Source organism: Schistocerca piceifrons, chromosome 2 (genome assembly GCF_021461385.2).
Source record: "Schistocerca piceifrons isolate TAMUIC-IGC-003096 chromosome 2, iqSchPice1.1, whole genome shotgun sequence".
In the NCBI taxonomy this organism is placed as follows: domain Eukaryota; kingdom Metazoa; phylum Arthropoda; class Insecta; order Orthoptera; family Acrididae; genus Schistocerca; species Schistocerca piceifrons.
Genome location: NC_060139.1, coordinates 503,635,394 through 503,651,071, shown reverse-complemented (window position 1 = coordinate 503,651,071; position 15,678 = coordinate 503,635,394). Strand labels below are relative to the sequence as shown.

At 45.1% G+C, this 15,678-nt stretch overlaps 1 pseudogene; it reads left to right on the top strand.

Moving 5' to 3' along the window:
* Positions 1-905: 905 nt before the first annotated feature.
* On the top strand, positions 906-1,022 carry LOC124778744 (annotated as a pseudogene).
* The last annotated feature ends 14,656 nt before the right edge of the window (positions 1,023-15,678 follow it).

The following is a 15,678-nucleotide window of genomic DNA, read 5'->3' as shown; positions in this document are numbered from 1 at the left end:
TCTGTCTTTTTCCCCTGGCATTCTACAGAAACCATGACTTCAGTGTGGTGTAAATATTGCTTGACCAGCTCGGACCTTAAGTCTCGCCAGTCGCCTTCTTTATTAACAAGATTCATAGGTCTTGGTTTGTGCTCACGCAGTACTTACCGAAAAGTACTTCTTCTAGATGCAATTCAGAGTTGCGCTTAGATTTACAGATATCTCTGCCAGCATCTGTACTCCCGCAAAGCCCCGTGCGCCATTGGGTCGTAAAGTTTTATGTGGACTTGCAGACCGCATCGTTTTTGGTGCACTCACTCTTCCGCTGAACAGCAAAAAACTTCTCGTTCCTTCCGCAACTACAATAGAGCGGCATTGTCAGGCAAGTTGCGTCATTCCCTGCCTTTAGACATGCCCCCGCGTTTAGACACATCTCAACGTGGTCTTACTTCTCAATGGCGATGTGATAATTCCTAGTGTAAGTCTTAAACACATGAGAGGAGAAGAGGTTGTGATTTGTGTTTCTCTCTTAGATATTCTTCTGCTGCCTTTTCTTGTGGGCTGTCACCGTACTTTTTCCACAGTGACAATAGTTTTCATTCTATTAGGCATCTCCGGATCAATACAAGTTGCAAGGGCAGGTAGAAAAATAAGTTGGAGCAGTAACCGTTCTGTGCCGCTATTGGCTGGCGCTGTGATGTCACTGAGGAACAGCCTGTGTCCGGGAACAGCGCTATAACATTTATGCCATATAATTGTGGTATGTTTAAGGTGCTAGTCTGCTATTGCTAGAATGTTACTGTTATGTTCTGTGACTTGCTCAGCTTTTAATCAGACACTGCTGTTATTTTTTTTTTTAAATCAAGGATCTAACGAATCGAAACATGAAAAAAGTGCAGATTATGGTCTCTTTTTGCAGTTTTCTGGGCAACGGCCTTACCACAGTGGATACACCGGTTCCCGTGAGATCACCGAAGTTAAGCGCTGTCGGGCGTGGCCGGCACTTGGATGGGTGACCATCCAGCTGCCATGCGCTGTTGCCATTTTTCGGGGTGCACTCAGCCTCGTGATGTCAATAGAGGAGCTACTCGACCGAATAGTAGCGGCTCCGGTCAAAGAAAACCATAATAACGACCGGGAGAGCGGTGTGCTGACCACACGCCCCTCCTATCCGCATCCTCAACTTGAGGCGGTCGGATGGTCCCGATGGGCCACTTGTGGCCTGAAGACGGAGTGCTTTGCAGTTTTCTGTCAAAGTAAGTGTTAGAAATGGGCATGCAATTTTCTAAGCTGGCCCTGGGAAAAGTTTTAATGAGTAAACAAGAGCTATGTAAAGCTCATTTTCAATTTTTATTCATTTTCACTCAAGGAATTGCACAATTACCTAAATTGTAAGAAGCATTTGAAACGCCTATTCTAACAAAAACATAATTCAAAATTATTTAGGTGGCAGCTGAAACTGCGGTTTATCCAACAACGCAAGGTTCACACTGAAGGTAGACTTTAAAATTGCTACCTTTTCGCAAAATGGCGCGTTAAATACTTGAATTGCAGATTTACTCTTTTACCCACCGAACTCCTTTTGATCACGTAACAATCTTTTGATCTGACTGGGCGAAAAAATTTTCCTACAATTCCATTAATTTCACGAGACACAAGAGCCTTTTTATTACTTTGTTATCGCGCAGACGTTTCGTTGATGAAAACAAACTTCGAAGACCTGTATTACGTGCTTGCGATTTTGTGTGCATTTTTTTCAGACGAGCATTTCTCCTCTGCAGTCCGCTAATGGATTCTGTAAACTAGCTTTGTCTGAAGAATTACAGACAATGTCAACTATAAATATGCATTTATCAGAACAGGCACTCTTCTTCCATGATCAAAGCTTCTCTAAAGTCTCTACGCCTCTTTTATGTATCTAACGTTTGTTAAAACCTTCCTCCTTTTCTTTTCTTGGACGTGGTGTGCTATAACTGGCGTTATTACTACAAGGTAAGTTACACGATGGAAATGCAACGCTCTTAAGCACTCCTTTTCATGATAAATTTAACAGTTTCTTATGCAAGTCTGTAAAAAAATCAGTTCCTTTGAAATGACGAGAGGGTATTCTAAAATTGCCAATATTCACAGCGTCTTTTCTACAGCATTTAGACAATCTCATTTTTCGCAGACTTGTATCGTGAGAGAAAAAATGAAGCACTACTTTAGTTCCTTTACTGCTACGATTGTGAGAATTACAGCCAACACCAGCACAACCTGAAATTACTTACACACACATCAGTCTCACTTGCAAATCATTCAGTACACGAACGTACCTAAGCGAACTCCTGAAATTACACTGCCTCCAACATACAAATACGGGTACGAATGGTTCCTGTCTGACGTCATGCTCACAGTAGCAGAAACGCGTATGCTATTGCGATAGTCAACCCCCCCCCCCCCCTCCCTCCTCCTTGTTTCAGAGCAACCTGTTAGTGCCTGAAACTAAATGGTTAATCTGCAACTACTGTTGATGAGAACAACTGAACGATCCTGCTGTATTTGCGAAAGGAGGCACAACAGTAGTTAATAATAAAAGCCACTAAAATAATTAGTTGACGCTTATGTTCCACTTGATGATATATCGAGCTCTCATTCATTAGTTATGTTGCAGCATCTATATCTACACGTACACTTATGTCTACATTTACATCCATATTCCGCAAACCACTGTAAAGTATTTGGCCGTGGATAATTCACATCTACCACATATTTGGGCGTCTTCCCGTTCCATTCACCTATGGAGTGCCGGAGGAATGACTGCTTAAAAGCACTGGAATTAGCCCAGCATTTTCTGCGTTTCCCGTGTGGGAGCGCCATCACGTAACACTGTTTCTTGAACTTTGTAAGCATACTTTCGCGGGATAGCTAACCTTTAAGCGTTTGCCAGTCTACGTTTTCAGCATTTCCGTGTCTCTCGTAGATCAGACAGACCTGTGACCATTTGTACAGCCATGTATGTATGTATTAAACCGGGGATTTAGAAACGACGGAGAGGCTTCGTCCCGTCGTAGTCCTCAGTGGTTCACAACCGAATAACAGGCCACAGCAGTCCACTCACCCCACCGCCGCCCCAAGCCGAACCCAGGGTTATTGTGCGGTTCGGCTCCCAGTGGCTGTTCCTGGAACAGAGACAATGAAGGTAAAATAAGGGATTCGAACCCATATGATGGCTCATTGGCAATCGTTCTTCCAGCGAACCGTTCGCGACTGGAACAGGACATCTACTTCTCCATCTACATCGACATGGATATTCTACAAATCACATTAACGTGTCTGGCAGAGCGTTCATCGAACCACCTTCACAATTCTCTGCTATTCCAATCTCGTATAGCGCGCGGAAACAACGAACATCTATATCTTACCGTACAAGCTCTGATTCCCCTTATTTTATCAAGGTGATCGTTTCTCCCTGTGTAGGTCAGTGTCAACAAAATATTTTCGCATTCGGAGAAGAAATTTGATGATTGGAATTTTGTGAGAAGATTCCACCGCAACGAGAAATGCCTTTGTCTTAATGATGTACATCCAAAATACTGTATTATGTCCGTGACACTGTCTCCCCTATTTCCCGATAATCCAAAATGTGCTGCCCTCCTTTTAACTTTCTCGATGTCAATCCTATCTGGTACGGATCTCACAAGGAAAATGGGGAAGTGATAGTTGTGCAAAAGTTCCCTCCCCCACAAACCGCAAGGTAGCATGCGGGGTATACATGTAGACGCAGTTAAGGCGTCATCAAGTTGACTCGAAAGAAGTCTCCAGATCTGTACCGCGATGCTTGCACAGACACAGACAAAAAGAAAAAAGTGTAGGATATGTGGTTGGATGAATCGAGTACAGTGCTGTTCTCTGCCGTCCGACCAGAAAAATACTGCATTTTCTCTAGGTGTTGGCAATTGTACTACATTTACAAGCAATTTTGGAATACGGAGCGAGAAGTGATGTCTTGATCACGCGGGAAGAAGTGACAAAAAATCTATAAAATTACGAAAAATGACGGAAAATACGTATAAATTGAGGAAAAATACTCCGAAATGAGAGGAATTTGAGGGAGTACTTGCATGTCTTCTGCTTAGTGCAAAAAATTTCTTTTACATGGGAATGACTGTACGACAGTAAGAGGAATACGAGAAAAAGTTGACATCGAAACACCGGGAACCAGGGAAACTCATTTCTCGTCGACAGCGATAAGACGGTTGGTATAGAATGTTTAACGTGCTTGACCACCAAAGGATGTAGAGTTACAAATTTATAAATGTCGGATCACAAGCCCAACTGTGGCCCCAAAGTTATCGGCAACGACCTTGTAGATTTTTGGAAAATGTCGTTACCAGCTGGGGTGACTGCAATATACAACTACAGAATGGACCGCGTGTTCGACAATGTGCAGGACTGTTTAAGTGTTTTAAACACTAACACACAGTATTTACAATGTGCATAGCTGTACTCTCCGCCAATCACAACCTTGCGGTGTGAGCTAATAAACCGTTGCTGTATGGTTTTTCTTTTAACGACATTCTACTGTATGTGTATTGAGGTAATACTGATACATGCAAATTGACTGCTGTCTTCGATGCTTTCCTTGACAAAAGAGAGATCTGCTTGTAAACTGACGTGGATCTCCGTTAAATAACGATAGAACGTAGATGGAATGATCGGTTGTGAGGGAGAGAGGGAGATGTTGCTGCAGGTCATTTATCACGCATTTAAACTTTTCTTTACGTTGTTCTCTCTGGATTTGTCAGCTGTGTGGTATAACCTGCGAACGACTCGTATACGACTGCGTGTTCTGTGTGTAATTTAGAGCACAATCTACTTGAAATCGTTAACAGCAAACTTCTCTAAACCACAGTCATCAGGAGACTTGCAACTCACGTGTGATGAAACATGTCCATCGATGGAAAACCTGTTTGGGGACCCTGCTCTGGGCTAACGAAGATTTAGGAGAAGTAGTCCGTTTCTCTACCACCTCTTTGGCGTAAATCGAATCTTCAGTTTTATATAGGTACGAAGCGACTGTTACTATACTTTTCATGTTTGTCCTATCCTAAATGCATGCAAGTGGATCATCGGGGAGAGGGTAAGTCTGAGGATTTTTAGTAGGTTGGTGTATAAGATGCGCAAATATTCTCGTAAAAAATCAAACAGCACATGGGTGTGTCAGCAATAGGACCATATACATAAGGAAAACTGGAAAAAATATGTAAAATGACACAAAATTGGTGAAATTTGAGGAACATCACGAAACATTGATTTGTGTTACGTAAAAATCGAGGGAAATACCGAAAAATATGTAAAATGACGAAAACCTAATAAAATTAGGGAAACTGAGGGAGAATTCATAAAATTTGAGACAAATATCATGAACAAAGTACAGGTACTGAGCAAAATCAATAAAATTGCGAGGACAATGTGAGGAGATCTTTCAATCTCCAGTTTTATCCCAAGCTAGTATATACATATATTCGAGTGCAAGGGGTCGCTGTTGCTACATATACAGACGTTAATCGTGGAGAGAGGAGGTATTCTAGAGACGTGGCGAAACGGCGATATTATCCCGCGTATGACCAATACAGCCTAACATCGGGCCGTGACTTTTGTGTACAAGAGGAAGGTTACCAGAGGGGGAGGGTTTGGGGGTGGTAAATAGCAATAAAGCAATAACACTGTTATATCTCCTCTGGCTACTGATCGCGGTGTTTATTTCCTTGTAAGATGTCACTGTTTCTTTGTACGAATTTCCGGCGGTCGAAGATCATTTTATAGGGCTATTGTGAAGATATCATTATTTCCGAGCCTTTATCGGGCTTGAACTTCGTAAACAGCAGGCGTCATGCACCTCTGGAAACCTATGTAGTGTTCGTGTTACAAAGAACTGATGTTTTCTTTGGCGTGCAGGCAGCAGTTTTATCACTTTACAGTTTGTCACCATAGTTTATCATAGAGAAATTTGCATGGAGAATTTATGTCATGCGCTGGGGATATACCTCTTATACTGGAATATTAACAGTGTTGCATTCCACATGACTAACAGGTCAGAAGCCGCACCACTCTAACACTACAGTGTGCTTGAAGTACAGGGCCGTGTAGCCTTGGGAAGGTATGTGTTTATGTCCCACGATCATTTCCCTCTTACTAATACCTTCTTCTTACTCGCCCTATACACTAGAACAATACTTCTGAATTAATAGCGCAGTTGATTTATGTAAAATGCTTCAAACTATGTCCGTCTGGACACGTTTCTTTTTCGTAACCGTCTGTTATATTACCACAATACTCTTATATCTACTACACACCGTAAGGGGTGCTAATCTCCTCGACACACGCGCATCGGGAGAGATCTTGTGCACCCGGATGGGTGCCGTGCATAAGATTGGTGCGGAACCGTCTCCGTTGAACAGCAGTCATGGACTCGGCTCACTCTGTTTCTTCACGAGACGTGGAATGTAGCGATTATGGCAGCCTCCTACTTCAGGTCAGTTGCAAATTAAATCAGTGACATTGTTGCGTGGAGGGTTAGTCAAAGACAACGCGAGGAGATCTTCCAATCTTCAACTTTATCCTAAACTGGTATGTACTATATACATATAATCGAGTGCAAGGAGTCGCTTGCTTTATCATTAATATATGTCCAAGTGATGTTAAATGTCATTATCCTTACATATAGAAAAGTATTATCATCTCAACAATCTTCAAATCGTGAGTTACACCCTTAATTTTTCTAGATGGAAATAGTTAATCTGCTCATGGCACTTTTGTTGCCTTTGTCTGCAGTCACTTTCAGAACTCGAATTAATCATGAAATTATCGAATTTAGTACGTTTGTATTCTGAATTGTTGGTGTAAATACAAACAGTGAATGACTGCAAGAGAATGAATGAGAGCAGTGGCGTATTTAAAAATAATGACAAGTTTTTATTCATCCTTTTAACTACAATAGAGCTCATAAATCTTACAAAAAAGTCAAACGTAAGTCAAGAAAGGAATGGTGCTTAATTGGAAAGCGTTCATGGGGTGGAAACTGTGGTGTCACCGCCAGACACCACACTTGCTAGGTGGTAGCCTTTAAATCGGCCGCGGTCCGTTAGTATACGTCGGACCCGCGTGTCGCCACTATCAGTGATTGCAGACCGAGCGCCGCCACACGGCAGGTCTAGAGAGACTTCCTAGCAATCGCCCCAGTTGTACAACCGACTTTGCTAGCGATGGTTCACTGACAAAATACGCTCTCATTTGCCGAGACGATAGTTAGCATAGCCTTCAGCTACGTCATTTTCTACGACCTACCAAGGCGCCATTACCTGTTACTATTGATATTGTGAACAATGTACAGTCAAGAGCGACGCTCATCCTTAATGGATTAAAGTTAAGTATTCCACCAACTACGTCTGTTTTTCTAAATTCTAATTTCCTTGTCCTGTTCCAGACCTCACGCTAGCCTGCGTGAGCTAAAATGTGTGCCTTTCGGCTTCCTCTAATAACATGGTGTTGGTTCTCCTGCCAACCCACAACATTTGGCGACGAGGCCCCCGCGTTCTTCTCTATTGCCCTGATTTACTTGTGTAATGGCTTCGCCACCATCTCCAGATGTACTGTCCGAATTTTATCACTTACAGAATCAGCAGACGCAGGCCTTACTGGATGCCCTTGGACAGCTCGTCCAGGGTCAACGTTCAATGCAAAACGATGCGGCAACCGCCGCTCCACCGCTAACGCAGCCACAACATGCAGTTGCACCAACTTTTCGACCTTTTGATGCTGCACTGGAAAGCTGGAAGGAGTGGTCATGCCAATTTGGATTCCATCTCACCGCCTACAGAATTCAAGGTAATGAGCAGCAGCTTTTTTTGTACCTACCGTGTGATAGTCAAATTATTTCCCTGACACGACGTAGCAACTCCGTCCTACGACGAAATTTTGTCTGCATTAGATGCATATTTCAAAGAATCAGTCAATGTAGTTGCGAAAAGGTATACCTTCTTTTGTACAAAATGTATGGCAGGCCAGACTAATAGGGAGTGGGTTGCAACCTTGCAAGGCCTTACTAGGGATTGTGCTCCCTTATTCAGATACTATGGTACGTGATGCAATTGCACAGAACGTTTCTGATGTTCGTATAAGGGAACAGATTTTGAAACTAGTCAATCCCTCTCTTCAGCGAGTGATGGACATATTGGATCGGCAGGACACACTTGACTTTACTCAGGAATCATTTGAAACTTCACTAGCCATGTGTCAGGTTAACCGGCCCGCTGGACGAGCTGCACGGAGCAGTAAACAGCCCTCGCGTCCGGCTGCGCCGCTGCCGCCAGGCTCTCAGCCATGTGTGCCGCGCAGGCAAGCAAATGCAGTGCTAAAATCATGCCCGCGATGTGCTACTAGACATTCGCGTGAGAATTGCCCGTCACGCCATGCTATTTGCTTTTTCTGTAGTAAAAAAGGACATGTTCAAAGTGTTTGCCAGAAAAAGCTCAGATCGGAAACTCAAAATCATTCCAAGCCCTTTGCTTCGCGCTGAATTCGAACCAAGGATACTCAGGCTCGTGAAACTTCGCCCATGGAAATTCACGTAGTTCATTCCCGTCAAGTCGCAAGTGATTATGTACCAGTGTCAGTTCACGTTGCACGAGACAGTCGCTCTTGTCGGCAGCAGGACAATAAACTTTTTGTAGACTTGGACATTAACGGCAAAGTGAAACCATTCCAGCTCGATACCGGAGCTGCAGTTTCACTGATCAGTCAAGACACAAACTGCTGGGCACACCTCCGTTGTTAACTACCTATTCAGGTCATGAGATCCCTGTGTTAGGACAGTGCAGCCTTCTTGCAACATACAAAGGACAAACAAAACTTGTGTCAGTTTACATCCTTCGTTCTTCTTCTGCAGTGAACTTGTTTGGTTTCGATTTATTTCAGTTGTTTAACTTGTCTATAGTGAATCAGGTCCTATCAGTGAACCAGACTGTGCCTTCAGACAGTGTTTCTGTGAAGAATTTGCAGACATTTTTGCACCGGGCCTTGGTTGAGCTAAGAACTATAAAGCACATTTGGAACTGAAAGTAAACGCACAACCGAAATTTTTCAGAGCACTTAATGTTCCCTACGCTTTGCGTGATGAGGTCGCAAAAACATTACACGATTTGGAATCACAAGGTGTAATTGAACATGCGCAGGCTTCTCTCTCCATCACCCTTAGCAATTTTGCCAAAACCTTCCGGAAACTTGAGACTGTGTGGACTTCAAGGCAACAGTGAATCCACATCTAGTGATTGCAATTTTTCCTTTACCCCGCTCGGAGGATCTTTTTGACACACTGTGTCCGGGTAAATATTTTTCGAAGTTGGACCTAGCAGATGCGTACTTGCAAATACCGCTGGACGAAGAATCCCAGCGCGTTTTGGTGGTCAACACGCATCTTGGTTTGTATCGATTCAAACGGCTGCCATTCGGGTGTGCATCCGCCCCAGCATTGTTTCAGCAATATCTACAAACTGTTTGTGCGTCGGTCCCTACTGCAGCAAATTATCTGGACGATATTGTGATCTCCGGAAAGATGGAAGAAGACCATTTGGCCAATCTCCGAACACTATTTCAGGTCTTGCGACAAAATGGTCTTTTTGCTTACAGAAGGACAAATTGCTTTTTTTGCTCGTGACTTGCCGTACCTGGGACATGTACTAAATGCCCAAGGCATACATCCCAGTCCCGAGCACCTCCGTGCCATCCAAGACTTGCCTTCGCCGCAGAATTTGAAGCAGCTACAGAGTGTGCTGGGAAAAATCAACTATCATAAATATGTGCCGCACGCCTTTCATTTCAGCTCCGCTTCATCGCTTACGCCGTAAAGGTGTTCTGTTCGTCTGGACGACGGCATGCGAGCGCGCCTTTCGCCAGTTGAAATCGGCGTTGCTTTCCAATACTTGCCTTACGCCATTCGATCCCCAGAAATCCCTTTTGTTGATGGTGGATGCATCGGATTTCGGGATCGGTGCTGTGCTTGTGCACAAAGATGGATCGCACGATCGCCCTATTGCCTTTGCGTCCAAATTGCTCTCGTCTGCGCAAAGAAATTATTCACAGATCGAGAAAGAAGCATTGGCTCTCGTATTTGGTGTTACAAAGTTTCATGATTTCTTGTATGGTCGTCACTTTACCATCATCACAGGCCACAAACCTTTGACATCGCTTTTTCATCCGAACAAGCCGGTACCTCCACGTACAGCGCAGAAATTCATTCGCTGGTCTATTTTCCTCTCGCAGTACCGTTACGATATCTTGTATCGGTCCACTGCTAAGCACGGAAACGCTGATGCGTTGTCCCGTTTGCCTGTTGCTGAGGATAGAGCATTCGATTCCTCCGAACTTGCTTGCATGTTCATTGATTCGGCAACCGATGACGTGGTCGAATCCTTTCCGATTGGTTTTCGTCGTGTAGCTACTGCCACAGCTGCCGACCCTGTCCTTGCTACGTTCTGCGTTTTGTTGCTACGCAATGGCCCTTGTCAAAGTCACGGATCGGGGATCCGTCGGTTCGCCGATTTTTTGCTCACGAGGAGAGACTTTTTGTTCGACGTGGTGTTTTGCTGTTGCGTTCTGATAATGGTCAGTCCAGGGTCGTGGTACCACGTTCGTTAAAGTCCTCTGCCTTACAGCTTCTCCACCGAGGACATTGGGGTATAGTGAGAACGAAACAACTTGCTCGTCAGCACTGTACTTGGTTCGGAATCGATGCCGCGATTACGAATATGTGCTCTTCTTGCAAGGTGTGTGCCGAACAACAATCAGCACCACCGCGGAAATTCTTTGCATGACCAGAAGCCACTTCCCCTTGGCAACGCTTACACATCGATTTTGCTGGTCCATTCTGGAATGCTCGATGGTTGGTTGTGGTAGATTCATTCAGTAATTTTCCTTTTGTTGTCAGGATGTCTTCCACAACGTCATCTGCCACCATCCAAGCGTTATCTGCTATCTTTTGCATTGAAGGTCTTCCACAGACTATTGTTTCCGACAATTGCCCACAATTTAAGTCCGCAGAATTTCAGTCATTCTGTAAGGCCAATGGTATTCAACATCTGACGTCCGTGCCGTTTTCGCCAGTCTAACGGTGTCGCTGAACGATTGGTCAGGACTTTCAAGTCACAGATGTTGAAGCTGAAAGATTCGCATTCTAGGGAGGACGCGTTATTGCTCTTTTTGTCCTCCTATCGCTCACAGCCCCGAGATGGTCGCTCACCGGCTGAGTTGCTCCACGGTCGTCATCATCGAATCTTGATGTCTTTGCTACATCCGCCGCATCAGGTTCCTGTGCAGCGGCAGACACCTGCTTTTGCTCCAGGCGACGTTGTCTACTATCGTCACTACCAAGCTTCACGGCGTTGGCTCGAAGGGCGCATTCTTCGCTGCCTCGGCCGCGCTATGTATCTGGTTTTGGGGGCCTCTGGTGAGGTGCGTCGGCATCTCAACCAGCTGCGCCTCTGTCGTCGCATGGGATCTGCCGCTCGACGTCTGCTTTCAGCGACGGTGCCGTCCGGTCAGCGCCCTGGGGACCCATCTACTGGCTCGCCTCAGCCCCAGGTGTTACCGACGCTGCCTTCCATTTTGCCCCATGGCGACGCGCCGCCGCCACCGCCGCCGCCGCCGCCTGTTCTCCCTCCGGCGACGCCCTCAGTGGACGCTTCGCTGCAGCCGCCGGGCGCCTCCCTGGGTCACGCGCCGCCGATCGCTTCCCGTGACCAGTTGTCCTCCGACTTGGAGCTCTTGCCCGCTCTGGACCATATGTCGTCTTCGACCGTAGGGTGCCCCGGCCCGATGGAGATCGGTCCTTCGGACCTTCGGCCCTTCGGTTTTCAGGGATTTCCTAGCTCCCCACGGTCCGAATGGCAGGGTGCGGGTGGCACAGCCTCGCCTGTTGTTAGGCTCCCCACCTCGTCGCATACGTCAACATGGGGTCCTCCCCACGGCGGGCGGAAGCCTTATGGCACAACCGTACGCCGATTTGCGGGGGAGGAATGTGGTGTCACCGCCAGACACCACACTTGCTAGGTGGTAGCCTTTAAATCGACCGCGGTCCGTTAGTATACGTCGGACCCGCGTGTAGCCACTATCAGTGACTGCAGACCGAGCGCCGCCTCACGGCAGGTCTAGAGAGACTTCCTAGCACTCGCCCCAGTTGTACAACCGACTTTGCTAGCGATGGTTCACTGACAAAATACACTCTCATTTGCCGAGACGATAGCCTTCAGCCTTCAGCTACGATAGCCTTCAGCTACGTCATTGTCTACGACCTACCAAGGCGCCATTACCAGTTACTATTGATATTGTGAACAATGTACAGTCAAGAGCGACGCTCATCCTTAATGGATTAAAGTTAAGTATTCCACCAGCTACGTCCGTTTTTCTAAATTCTAATTTCCTTGTCCTCTTCCAGACCTCACGCTAGCCTGCGTGAGCTAAAACGCGCGCCTTTCGGCTTCCTCTAATAACATGGTGTTGGCTCTGCTGCCAACCCACAACATAAACTATACAAGTTCTCCCCTGAATTAATCCCTTTTACAACGCAATCAGACTTAGTTTACAAGAATTCAGTGTGAGGCCGAATCCTATTCAAATGGAATCAACTACTGAAAGCTACACCACAAACTATGGTTCACGGAGAACAGGAAGCTGTGAAAACAATTTAGCAACCCTACGCCGGTGCAGCAATACTTCACCCTTTCACATTGATTCAGACGGCAGCAGAAAATAGCGCTCTGTGGGCGAGGAGCCGAGTGCGACTGCAGCTGTAACATTCTGATACATCCACGAAAACTTGCAAACTACGTGGACTGGCGTTTTGATTATTAGAACTAGAGAAGCATCTCTTTCAGGGCCCTGAGACCCCGTCAGAGTTCAGTGAGAGGTGCACCCGCTCACTGGCTAACCAGTTTCACTCACATGCACGACATCGCGTGCTGGAATTGTCAAACATCAGACGGCCGACTCAGGACGAATAAATTCACCCTCGTGACATATGATATGTCTGCGATGATATGCAGTTCCACTGTCGGCATAGTTGGAAACTGCCTCTGGTTCTTAGTCCACCACAAGTTGTACACCACAAGTCTCACCCATAAGAGAAAGACCTGACGTTCTCCACCAGGAGAGGACCAGAAGACGAAATAAGCAAGGAATCACACTCCATTTCCACCAAGCCTCTTACAATCGCTGAATTAGCAGACAGCGTGGTATAAATCGAACTGTCTTCCTCTCGCTGAATATCTTCTTTTGGCTGTTCTGCTGACCTGGTAGCCAATCCAGACGCAGCACTGAGGTTCCCGCGCTGCTTTGCATATCCTGAGAGGAGCCAATCAGTGACTGAAAAATCTCTCTTGTCTGAAAAAGAAAGATTTCAGACTAGGGAGGCGTCGTTCTCACAGTAAGCCTGGCCTTGTTTCGGCAAAACATGTCTAGACTCCGTACACCTGTCCTGTTCCGCCGAGACGTGGACTTGACCAGCCACTTCACGGCTGGAATCTACCACGTCTGGGATTAGGGGGAGGGTGCACCTTTTACCCGATTCTGACACTCACCGGATTTGACACAGCACTAAATATAAGGTTAGATGTAGGATAAGATAGGATAGCAATACTAGTGTAGTACTGCAGCGATCAACCACTCTGGGCCAGCTCAGTGCCAGGTGCATGCTCACAGGGATTAGCTCGGTGAACACGGCCAACTAATCTAGGTTTATATAAACGTTGGCACACCTGTTACGCTGCAGGTAGAGTAGACTAGCATAAGTAGTAGACATAGTGAGTATTGGCAACCTTAGGACTTAGTAGTAGTGCCCATAGTGGAAGAGTAAAGAACTAACATTCTTAAAATAAAAAGCTGCAGTAATAATAATTGTATTGTATCAATTAAGAACCACTAATATATTAGGTGGTGGGTTGCTTATGTATCATGTACTGAAAAATAAAGAAATTTAAAAAGAAAAAACAAATCTACCTACAGGGGATCACAGTCACTTATTTATGAAGAGATCTTATCTTCTCAAGCTGATCATTTCCAATATATGAAAGAAGGTTGTAAGCTTCCCAGTCAGTTGTGCCTATGAAATACATGTTTCTTCCGCTCGCTAAAAGAACCTGTGACTTTCTCACATCAGGGGAGTTAAAGTCTTGCCTCCACTAAACACTTGCACCAGCAGTTCTGCTCGTATCATCCCCCTTCTAACATGAGAATGCTTCCAGTTTTATGACCGTCCCGCCATTCCCGCCATTTACACAAAAGCTCAGATTACAGCAGTCTCTCTTAAATGGCTTCCTCCAGCCACTTCTCGCTATCTGGCAAACTTTGCAATGGACTGTTGCCTTTCCCAGGTAAAATGTTATGCAAGCTGGCGCCCTCCTGCTCCAGTCCTAAGTGGGTAGAGTGCTGTGCCATGGCCCAAGGTCCTTCTGCATGTACAGTCATACTCAAAAGTATCCGAAGGACCTGAATTGCATTTCGCCTGATTCGCATGCAACCGGCATAACGCAGCTGTCTAGCAGGTCCTCTAAGCGCTCCTTGGTACAGTCGTTTGACTATTGAAAATGGTTCCAACAAGTCACCACTAGAAAACACTAATCTGTATCGCAGTAACTCATGATGTAAAGTAATACCACGATGCTACAATTATCGGGGAACACGTTATCACAGATAAGTGTCGTTAAGGGTTGTAAGCTCACATTTATTACAGTAAATGACATAGCTGAAATGTTACCACTCATTATTACATCAGATAGGTAATGCACGTGATAAGTTCGTGGTATTCATGATTTCCTCTGCAAAGTAAAATACCGTACATATTATTTAACATAAAATAACATTAAAAATTTAAGTTATTCACTAGCTACTAGTTGAGAATATGTATGAACATAAATGACACGACGAACCGTCTCGTGGACAGGGATTCGAACCCAGAACCTAATAGGATTGATATCGAAGCACAACCAACTGTGACATATCGGATTTCCTTGCCAGTAGCTAGATGTTTTAACTGAAATGACGAGAAGAAACATTAATTTTTTTCCTTCCCAGGACTCCAGCCCGGCACCTATCGTTGTTATATTCTAGAGAAAACGAACGTTAAATACTGGTTTGTTGCACCGGCAGCGACATGTGAGCATGTTTGAACTAGAAATAATATGACGAAGAGTTCAGTGCTCACTGGGAACAGAGCCCCACACATATCATTGATGACTACAGACAAAGAGACGTCAGCTACCGAATTTTTCTCCACCAGCAGCTTGGAATAACATCTTGAACTTACAGTGATCTCGCAAATAGTTCTGTGTCCCACAGGGAGTCAAAAAGTCAGATATCGTTAATGTTGACAACGAATGAAAAAACATTAAAAATCAAAATTATTATCCACCAGCAGATAGGTGTTCTCATGCTAGAGCTTGATAATACATAATGAAATCTTTAGTGCCGGGCCAGGATTCGAACCCATTCACACGTAATATGTGGAGATGTTGAGGAATCTGCAGTTTTGAACAAACAACAAATTGTAGCCGAGCTGTATTGCCACGAAGGGATCAAATTCCGCGTTAAGGGTGGTCTGAGTCGCATTCTCAGTTCAGAACCAATTTTATCGACATACAGAAGCTCAGATAAAAGATGGAATAAGTG